Source organism: Lepidochelys kempii, chromosome 2, assembly GCF_965140285.1.
Source record: "Lepidochelys kempii isolate rLepKem1 chromosome 2, rLepKem1.hap1, whole genome shotgun sequence".
Classification (NCBI taxonomy): Eukaryota; Metazoa; Chordata; order Testudines; family Cheloniidae; genus Lepidochelys; species Lepidochelys kempii.
The window spans coordinates 267,936,394-267,945,386 of record NC_136381.1 but is presented as its reverse complement, the minus strand read 5'-3'; the positions used below and the strand labels follow the sequence as shown (position 1 = coordinate 267,945,386).

At 50.3% G+C, this 8,993-nt stretch overlaps 1 protein-coding gene across 8 annotated transcripts in view; it reads left to right on the top strand.

Annotated features, from left to right (window-relative positions):
* The first annotated feature begins 7,026 nt into the window (after positions 1–7,026).
* Positions 7,027–8,993, top strand: part of MAP4 (microtubule associated protein 4) — a 276,281-nt gene continuing 274,314 nt past the window's right edge. For all 8 annotated transcript variants that reach the window (XM_073329155.2, XM_073329157.2, XM_073329156.2 and 5 more), the window contains exon 1: positions 7,027–7,151. The gene's annotated coding sequence lies outside the window, so the exon portion shown is untranslated. The remainder of the gene's footprint in view (positions 7,152–8,993) is intronic.

Here is an 8,993-nt window from a genome sequence, read left to right as displayed (position 1 = left end):
TCTCTTATGGAGGCCTCTCCTGCTCTCACATCCACTGCCCTGTATCACGCTGTAATGGGGATGCTGCGTTTCTCTTCTCCCATTTCCTTCTACATTTTTGTTCCATATTTGTACATCGCCAAACACAATGGGGTCTTGGTCTATGACTAGGGTTCCTATGTGCCACGGTAATATAAATAATTAATAATGTTAAAAAATAAACCTCACATTTCAGGGCTTAAGCCAATCAAAATATCAGAGATCATGAGGCGGTCTAATGTGGGGTAGATGATTATCCTGTATCTGCTGATGGCAGGGTTCTTGCCCCTTCCACTGAAGCATCTGGTACTGGCCACTATCAGAGACAGGATGCTGGACTAAATTGACCTGGGGTCTGACTACTTATGGAAATTCCTATGTTCCAGTGTAAAACCTGTTTTAAGTGAGATCAGAATCAGTTACACGGGAGGGACAAGCACTGTGCGTTGCTATCTTCACATGCACTTCTTCCAGATTCCTGTCCATCACCAGTCTCTGCTCTGATGGTCCTTGTCCTGTCCTTGGTCATACTGGGGAAGGAAGAGAAATACAAAGTTGAAACAAACTCAATCCCCGATTCTGCTGGTGCAGGGCTCAGCTTGCACAAAGCTCCTTGCAGAAGGAGGGCCTAAGGGAGCTCCCCCAAGAGTACTTTTCTTCCTCCTCTCTCAGCACACAGCCAGTTGTCATTTCCAGTTATGTTCTCTGTCTAATTTAGACTGGAAGCTCCTTGGGGCACAGAGACATCACTCTGTCATTTATCTTCCAGCGTGACCTCAGCTGCGCACCAATCATGCTACAGAAATAGCAAATCATAACAAAAGTGATTAGCAATCATTTCTGAGATGTACATTTAACACTGTCAAGGAGAAGCAGATAATGGTGTTTTCAAGGGACGGTTATGTAGAGCTGAAAACGTGATGGGAAATCCCCTTTCTGCCCCATTTAGTAGTTTGAGGAGAATAATTTTATTGAAAGTCAAATCCCTTAATCTCCAGATATAAATCAATAGAATGGCAGAATTGCTAAGGACAGAGAATATCATATAGGCATGTACTGTATGTCTCTTTCCTTATTTAATCAAACATGGGCCCTCCAGCTGTTACCGTATTTATGAAAAGGTAACTCAAGGCTACACAAACTCCCCAGCACAGACCGCATCATAACAAACAGACCTAGTTTAAAGGCAGGGCTCATGGGACTGACTGTAGAGGGACCCTGTGGGCCTGATCCTTGATTCGCAAATTAAAGTTGAGGGTGTTGAAAACTGGGCAGGATTGGACTCTTAGGTTTTAACTACTTCAGAGCTCACAAGTGCCTTGTATGTTAATAGTTGGATCCACACTTTGAAGTAGAAGACAGTTGACCTGTTGGAGGCAGTTACATACCCACACACTGAATCGATGGCTTCCTGCTGTAGAATGGTTCTGCTAGGGGTGGCCTGTTAGAGAGATGTGCTATGCGAACAGCTGCTCTTGTGGTGCTTTCCAGGAATCTTTGGCTCATCAGATGACCCAGGTGATGGTGAGTGACCCAAGACCGCATACTTCCTGGCTCAAAGAGGGATTGTTGAATCTGCTGGGCCCTGGAAAGACAGCACCATGCGACTATCAAAGTGGGAAGAAAAGTAAGGGAACCATCTACAGAGAATAAACAAAGGAAAATGAAGAAATAGTTCTGGGTTCTTGCACAGGGGAGTCGCATAAGAAACAAAAGAGAGGGTCTGTTTTTAGCATTTTCCCCTATAAAGCAAGGAGCAGAGCCCTCTCCTTAAGCTAAAGCATCAGGGAGCTTTGATTTAAAGTAGGGCCCTCCAGAAGTGACACTAAACATAGACAGAGAGAAAAGGAAAAAGGGCCACTAATGTTTCTGGGGAGGATGGATGTGCCAGACTAGGGTTGTCGCTGCAATGTCCTGAGTATAACTCCTCCCAATGTATAACCTTGAACTGCCACCAAAGACAATCCATGCAAGGTTTTACCAGCTCATGCTGGGTCAGGCATTTGTGAGTTTCGAGAGTGCTGCATGCACAGTGGGATTCGTGCTGTGCAGATGAGAACAATACAGCGCATAGTTATATATTTTCCTGCTGAATCTCCGTGCCCTCTAACCAGGGATAACCCTATTATGTTCTCTAGATGTATGCTGAGGTATGGAACCCTCTGCTCAATCCTGCTCCTTTTACAGTCAATAATAAAACTCCAGTAGGCTTCAATGGGAGCAAGATGGGACCCAATGGAATTAGGAAACCCAGCTCTGAGTTTACAGAGGAGCATTGTGCACAATGGGGTTAGGAAGCCCAGGTCAGAGTGTACATGTAGACATGGCACACAGCTAGAATAGGAAGTCCTAAAGAGGGAATAAAGAGAGGACCAGTCTGCAGGTAGCTGTCATTACCTCACACTCAATTTTCATGAAAAGGAAGTGATTGGAACTCTATATCCTGGGTTTGGACAGTGGGGCTATGTATCAAAGAAACAGGTGTAATTCATATTAGGGGGAGCCAAAGTACAGCCCTGGAGCTAAAGGCAGCCTACCACATTCTATAAAGAGGGCCTTCAGCTGTCTTCACCTTTAATGTAGAAAGGTGGATCTTGGAAATTAGAAGTTCCAGCATGCAGTTCAGTATGGATGTTTACATTATGGTGGACTATTAGATGCTGGGACACGTTGTCTCTATTGGTCACGCTGAAAATATTAAAGATGCGTAGTAACTGCCAGCCTTTTCTCTCCAGGATTATGGTGAGTTGCCAATGCCACCACTTGGGCAAAGTTTGGGCTCAGTGCAGCACAAATGGCCTTATTCTTGTTTGGCAAGCAATGGGTTAAAAGGTTGGCCTTGAAGGACTCTTACTTTCCCCTTTTTTAAACTCCAGTTTGGAACTTGGCAAAACAAAATGAACTGCCCCTGGAGCCAAATCCAGGGCTGGCCTGATGGTCAGAGACACTCATTCCCCAAACCAGTGCCACTTTAACCCACTGTTCAGTCTCTGTTACATGTCACCCTTTAGTGGCTAGTCCACAGTGGGTCAGAGTCTACACAGGAACATAGGAATTGCCACAATGGATTAGATGAAGGTCCTTCTGATCCAGCAGATCATCAGACAATGGCCAATGCCAGATGCTTTAGAGGGGAAGGTGTAAGGTCCCCACAATAGTGAGCTGTGAGATACCTTCCCCCACACATTAGAGCTCATCCGGTCGTTTAATAGTTAGTGATTGGCTTAAACCAGGAGTGGGGAACCTTTTTTCTATCAGGGGCCACTGACCCACAGAAAAAATAAGTTGCAGGCCACACACAGGCCCATGGGGGAGCATGGAGGCTGGGGGCTTTCCTCCTCACAGGGCGAGCCGGCGCTTGCAGCTCCAGCCCTGCAGGGGGGTGGGGGTGCAGAGGCTCGGGGCTTCCCCTAGGCTCTGAGGTGGGACCAGAAATGTGGGGTTCAGGGTGCAGGAGGGGCTCCAAGCTGGGGCAGGGGGCTGGTGTGTGGGAGGGGGTGAGGGCTCTGGTTGGGGGAGCAGGCTCTGGGGTGGGGCTGGAGATGAGGGGTTTGGGGTGCAGGAGGGGCTCTGGGCTGGGGCCAGGGGGGTTGGAGTGCAGGAATGGACTCAGGGCTGGGGTAGGGGGTTGGGGTGCAGGAGGAGGTGTGGGGTGCAGAGTCTGGGAGAGAGTTTGAGTATGAAAGGGAGCTCAGGTCTGGGGCAGTGGGTTGGGGTGGGGGTGCAGGCTCCAGGAGGAAGTTTGGGTGTGGGAGGAGGCTCAGGGCTGGGGCAGCAGGTTGGGGGGCAGGTGGGGGTGTGGAGTCCGGGAGGGAATTAGGGTACGGAAGGGGGTTCCAACCTGGGGCAGGGGGTTCGGGGTGTGGGCTCTGGCTTGGCAGTGCTTACCTCAGGCAGCTCCTGGTCAGTGGCGCACCAGGGCTAAGGCAGGCTCCCTGCCTGTCCTGGCTCTGCGCTGCTCCCAGAAGTGCCCACCATATCCGGCCACTAGGTGAAGGGGCCGGGGGACTGTGTGTGATGCCTTGGTTCCCAGCCAATGGGAGGTGCGGAGTAGGTGGCTGGGGTAGCACACAGAGCTTCCCTAATCACCCCTGCACCTAGGGGCCACAGGGACATGCCAACCAGATTTTTAATGTTTTGGCAACTCTCCCCCTGCAGTGGGGCAAGCTGGCGCTCACTGCTTCAGCCCCGTAGGGGGGGCGTCAAGGCTCGAGACTTCCGGCCTGAGGCGGGGAGACTTGCCACGGGCCAGATGAAATGAAACAGGGCACCGGATCTGGCCTGCGGGCTGGAGGTTCCCCACCCCTGGCTTAAACCTTGAAACATGAAGTTTAATATCCCTTCCAAAATTTTGTTATAATTAATTCTGGTTGTGATGGGTTCAGTCACAGAGACCCCCTTGGGACTGTCACCTGATGGGCTGAGACTACTTCTGAGCCCGTTTTCTTTGCCAGTTTGGACCTTCAGAACCCTGTCTTGTTGAGCCAGATATGCTAATCTGCTGCAACACAGTCTGACCCTCACCCCCAAAGCTGCAGACTTAACTGAAAATGGCTTAGCAAGTGCTCCTGTCTCTTGCACCCAGACACCCAGCTCCCAATGGGATCCAAACCCCCAATGAATCCATTTTACTCTGTATAAAGCTTATACAGAGTAAACTCATAAATTGTCTGCCCTCTATAACACTGATTGATAGAGAGAGATGCACAGCTGCTTTCTCCCCCAGGTATTAATTACTTACTCTGGGTTAATTAATAAGCAGAAGTGATTTTATTAAATATAAAAAGTAGGATTTAAGTGGTTCCAAGTAATAACAGACGGAACAAAGTAAGTTACCAAGCAAAAACACACAAGTCTAAGAAACTGAATACAGGTAAATCTCATCCTGAGAGATGTTCCAATAAGCTTCTTTCACAGACTAGACTCCTTCTTAGTCTGGGCCCAATCCTTTCCCCAGTACAGTTTTTGTTAGTTCCAGTTTAGGTGATAATTAGGCGATTTCTCATGATTGGAACCTCCTTTGTTCTGTTCCACCCCCTTCTATAGCTTTGGCACAAGACAGGACTGTTTTGGCTCTCTGGGTCCCCACCCCTCCTTCTAAATGGAAAAGCATTAAGTTTAAGATGGATTCCAGTACCAGTTGACATGATCACATGTCCTGTGAGACCCGAAGTCTTCATTCTTCCTGACCTGACTCACAGGAAGGCTTGCAGGTAAACAGAGCCATTTACAACCAGTTGTCCTAGTTGATGGGAGCCATCAAGATTCCAAACCACCATTAATGGCCCACACTTTGCATAATTACAATAGGACCTCAGAGTTATATTTCATATTTCTAGTTTCACATACAATAATGATACATTTATACAAATAGGATGACCACACTCAGTAGATTATAAAATTTGTAATGATACCTTACAAGAGATTTTTACATGAAGCATATTCGTTAAATTATATTCACACTCATTAGCATATTTTCATAAAATCATATGGAGTGCAATGTCACAATGGTAACTCTGGCTATTCTCTCTATCCATATATATGTCCAATCCCTTTTTGAATCTTGCTATGTTTTTGGCCTCAACAACTTTCTGTGGCAATGAGTTCCACAGTCTAACTATATGTAGGGTGAAAAAAGTATTTCCTTTTCTCAGTTTTGGATTTGCCATCTTTTAATTTAATTGACTGCCCTCTTGTTCTTGTTTTACTTAGCTCAAGTGGATGGAGGCTCATGGTTCTAGCACTGAAAGGCCAGGCAATGACTCATGATGACAGGCTTTCATTAAGCCATCCTGATGGTAACAGATGACCTCCTCCCCTCCTCAAAATTGGGGCCAGCCATTTTAGCGAGACGTGTCCTCTTCCCTGTCCTTTAATACCAGCCTGATGATGAGGCCCGCCCACCACAATCCTCTTCCCTTACAGACCTTTTGTCAGTCATCTATACTTCCTGAGAGATTACCCATTCCCACTTTCTACTGATGAAACCCCTGCCCACAATGTCACCAAGCACCCTAGCCCACTTCTTCTCTCCCCTTCCACCCCCATATATCTAAGCCCCCCAGATCTCTCCCTGCCCTCATATTGCCACCTCTGATGTACAAAAAACCCCAGGAGATTAAGGATGAGCCTGAGCCTATAAAACTGGACAACTGGAGTGTGTACTGAGCACCCTTACAGATTTCCTGGCACAGCTACCTCAAGAAGAGACAATGCTGGGAAAACCTAGGCAAGGGGTAGCCCTACCCTGCCCGTATATCCCCATGGCTCCTGGTTTTGCTCCTCATGCCATGGGACCCTAAGAGCTTGTCTATACCAGAAGGTTTTATCATTTTAACTAGCCTAGCATGATGATGCACCTTGTGTGGATGCTGTTGTACCGGCATAAAAGTGCCTATACTGGTATAGTTTGTTTGGAAAGGGGAATAAGCTATACCGCTATAAGGCACCTTTACACCAGTACAACTGCATCCATGCTCGGGCTTATACCCGTGTAACTCTTATCAGTAAAAAAAACCACCCCCTCCCTGCCCTAGCTATACCAGCCTCACTTCTGTATTGCAGCTAGGGTGACCAGACAGCAAATGTGAAAAATCAGGCCGGGGGTGGGGGGTAATAGGAGCCTATGTAAGAAAAAGACCCTAAAATCGGGACATCTGGTCACCCTAATTGCAGCCCAGCCTCTCCAGCCAGATCACCCCATTCTCCCCAGACCTCTCCCCTTAGCCAACGCCCTCTAGACTCCTGAGACCCCTCCCCCTTGAAATCTCTCTCCAGGGCCTAGCTCTATGGCCTTCCTGACAAGGTCCGCTCCCCACCGCCCACATGCTACTCTTCACCCCAGCTTGCTGCCCTGTTGTCCCAGCGCCGCCTCAGCTCCTCCCGCGGCCGGCCCCACCCTCCGCCTCCCGCGCTCGCCAGGATTGGCTGAGCGCGAGCTCGCTGCGCAGGGATTGGCTGAGCGCAGAGGCCCGCCCTTTGTGTCAGCGGGCTAGGTTACTCAGCGTGAAGTCGGCGGCAGCCTACTTGCGGGTGCTTTAGTGCTACGCGCTCCCTCCCCCTCCCGGCCGGGCCCGCAGGGAGAGTGACACTCATCAGGCGGCTCCAGCAGCTCGCAACCGCCATCCCTGTCGGTAAGAGCCTCCGTGGGGCTCCGACGGCGCGAGCGGGGAGGGTCCCCGGGGCGGGGGGGGGGGGGACCCTAGGAGCGGAGGCGTGGGCCCGGCGGCCCGCCGGGGAGGGGAAGGGCTCGGCTCTTGGGGGGGTCCGGTGGGGGTGTGAGGGGGACGGGAGAGCAGGGCCCTAGAGGAGCTGCTGGGGCGCCGGGAGGAGGGAAGCTCTTGGGGCAGGGCCCTGGGGGTGGGGTCTTGGGAGCGAGGGGGGCAGCGGTGAGGGCGGGGCGGGTTCCTGGGGGAGGGCAGCGGTGCGGGTGGGGCCCTGGGAGTGAGGGGGCAGCGGTGAGGGTGGGGGGGGTTTCTGGGGGAGGGCAGCGGTGCGGGTGGGGCCCTGGGAGTGAGGGGGGCAGCGGTGAGGGCGGGGGGGGGGGTTCCGGGCGGGGCGGGGCGGGGCAGGGCTCTGCGTGGGGGGGGGGGGCAGCTGTGAGTCTGGCAGAGGGACCCTGAGGTGGGGTGCCCAGCGGGAGTTGGTTGCAGAATTGGCGTGGCTGTGAGGGTTGATTATTTCTTCCATGAGCCTCTGGGGTGTAGGAAGGGAGACGTTCCCAGCTGAGTCTATGGAAGGGGTGAAGTGGTTACCCCCCACCGTCTCGGGATGGGGTATGACACCCCTCTTTCTTTCCCTGCTCAGGAGCCTGAGTCATTTCCTAGCTCTATCCCTTAGGCAGCTTTCTCTTTGCTGGCAGTGGCTGTCGTATCAATGTCTGTTAGGGGTTTCTTGGGGGGCTACACTGACCTAATCAGACCCTTTGCCCCACTTCCCAGCATGAGCTGACCCCTAGTGATATGGGGCTCTGGCCTCCGGTCAGCCCTGGGATGGTCTGGTAGAGAGAGGGACAGAGTTGGGACCACAAACCTTTGCTTGCTATAGGATTAGTGGGTTTTCTACTGGGGGAAGGGCACACTTGAATAAGTACACTCAAAATTTCCCCAGCCAGAACTTCCCAAAATCTCACTTCAGAGCTCTGAATCTCATCCCTTCCCTCCCTCAACCAGAACACCCAAACTTCCCCTTAATCTCCCTCCCTCCCAACCCCCAATAATTCATTTTTCTTCAAATTAAGGGATATGGGGCATTTTATGCCTTTTATGGGAATGGGAGTTGAATTATAAATCACAAGCTGGTGAGGTGGCAGAATCCTGTTCAGTGCAACAAACTGGAACATTATGGGGGTTAATTTAATTTGTGGTAATTAACAATATTTTGTAGTAAGGGTGTGATGGGCTGCAATAATTGGCACGTATAAAAGTGACAGGAAATTCAAAGCGGGGGTGGGAGGAGGAGCATCCTGCAGCATCTGTCTTGAGCAAGAGAGGTGGGGGATTTGTGTCTGGGTCATCCCAGAGGAAGTGGGAGCTTCTGGCAAAGGTTTTGTTGCATTGGAGGGAAGAGGCTATGTTCCTAGTGATAGCTTTGCTGTTCCTGCAGTTTTATTTGAAACAGCATTTTCGTGAACTCCTCTCCCCTCTCTCCCCCGCCCCTGCTCAAACTCACAGAAACACATATGTGTTTGGTCAAATACAGTATTGCATGTTTCAGAGTAGCAGCCATGTTGTTCTGTATTCGCAAAAAGAAAAGGAGTACTTGTGGCACCTTAGAGACTAACAAATTTGTTAGCCAGTATTGCATGTCAGGGCTTCTTATCTGGTCCTCTTGAAGCTATTTGTAATGTGGTTCCCCTCTGCTTCCTTGCTACAATTCTGGCTGGCTGGTCTCCTTCCCTACTTTACAAGGATGGTTGTGGCATTGCATCAGGGGATATTTGTGCTGTAATTCAGTAACACAGCAAGGATAAGCAT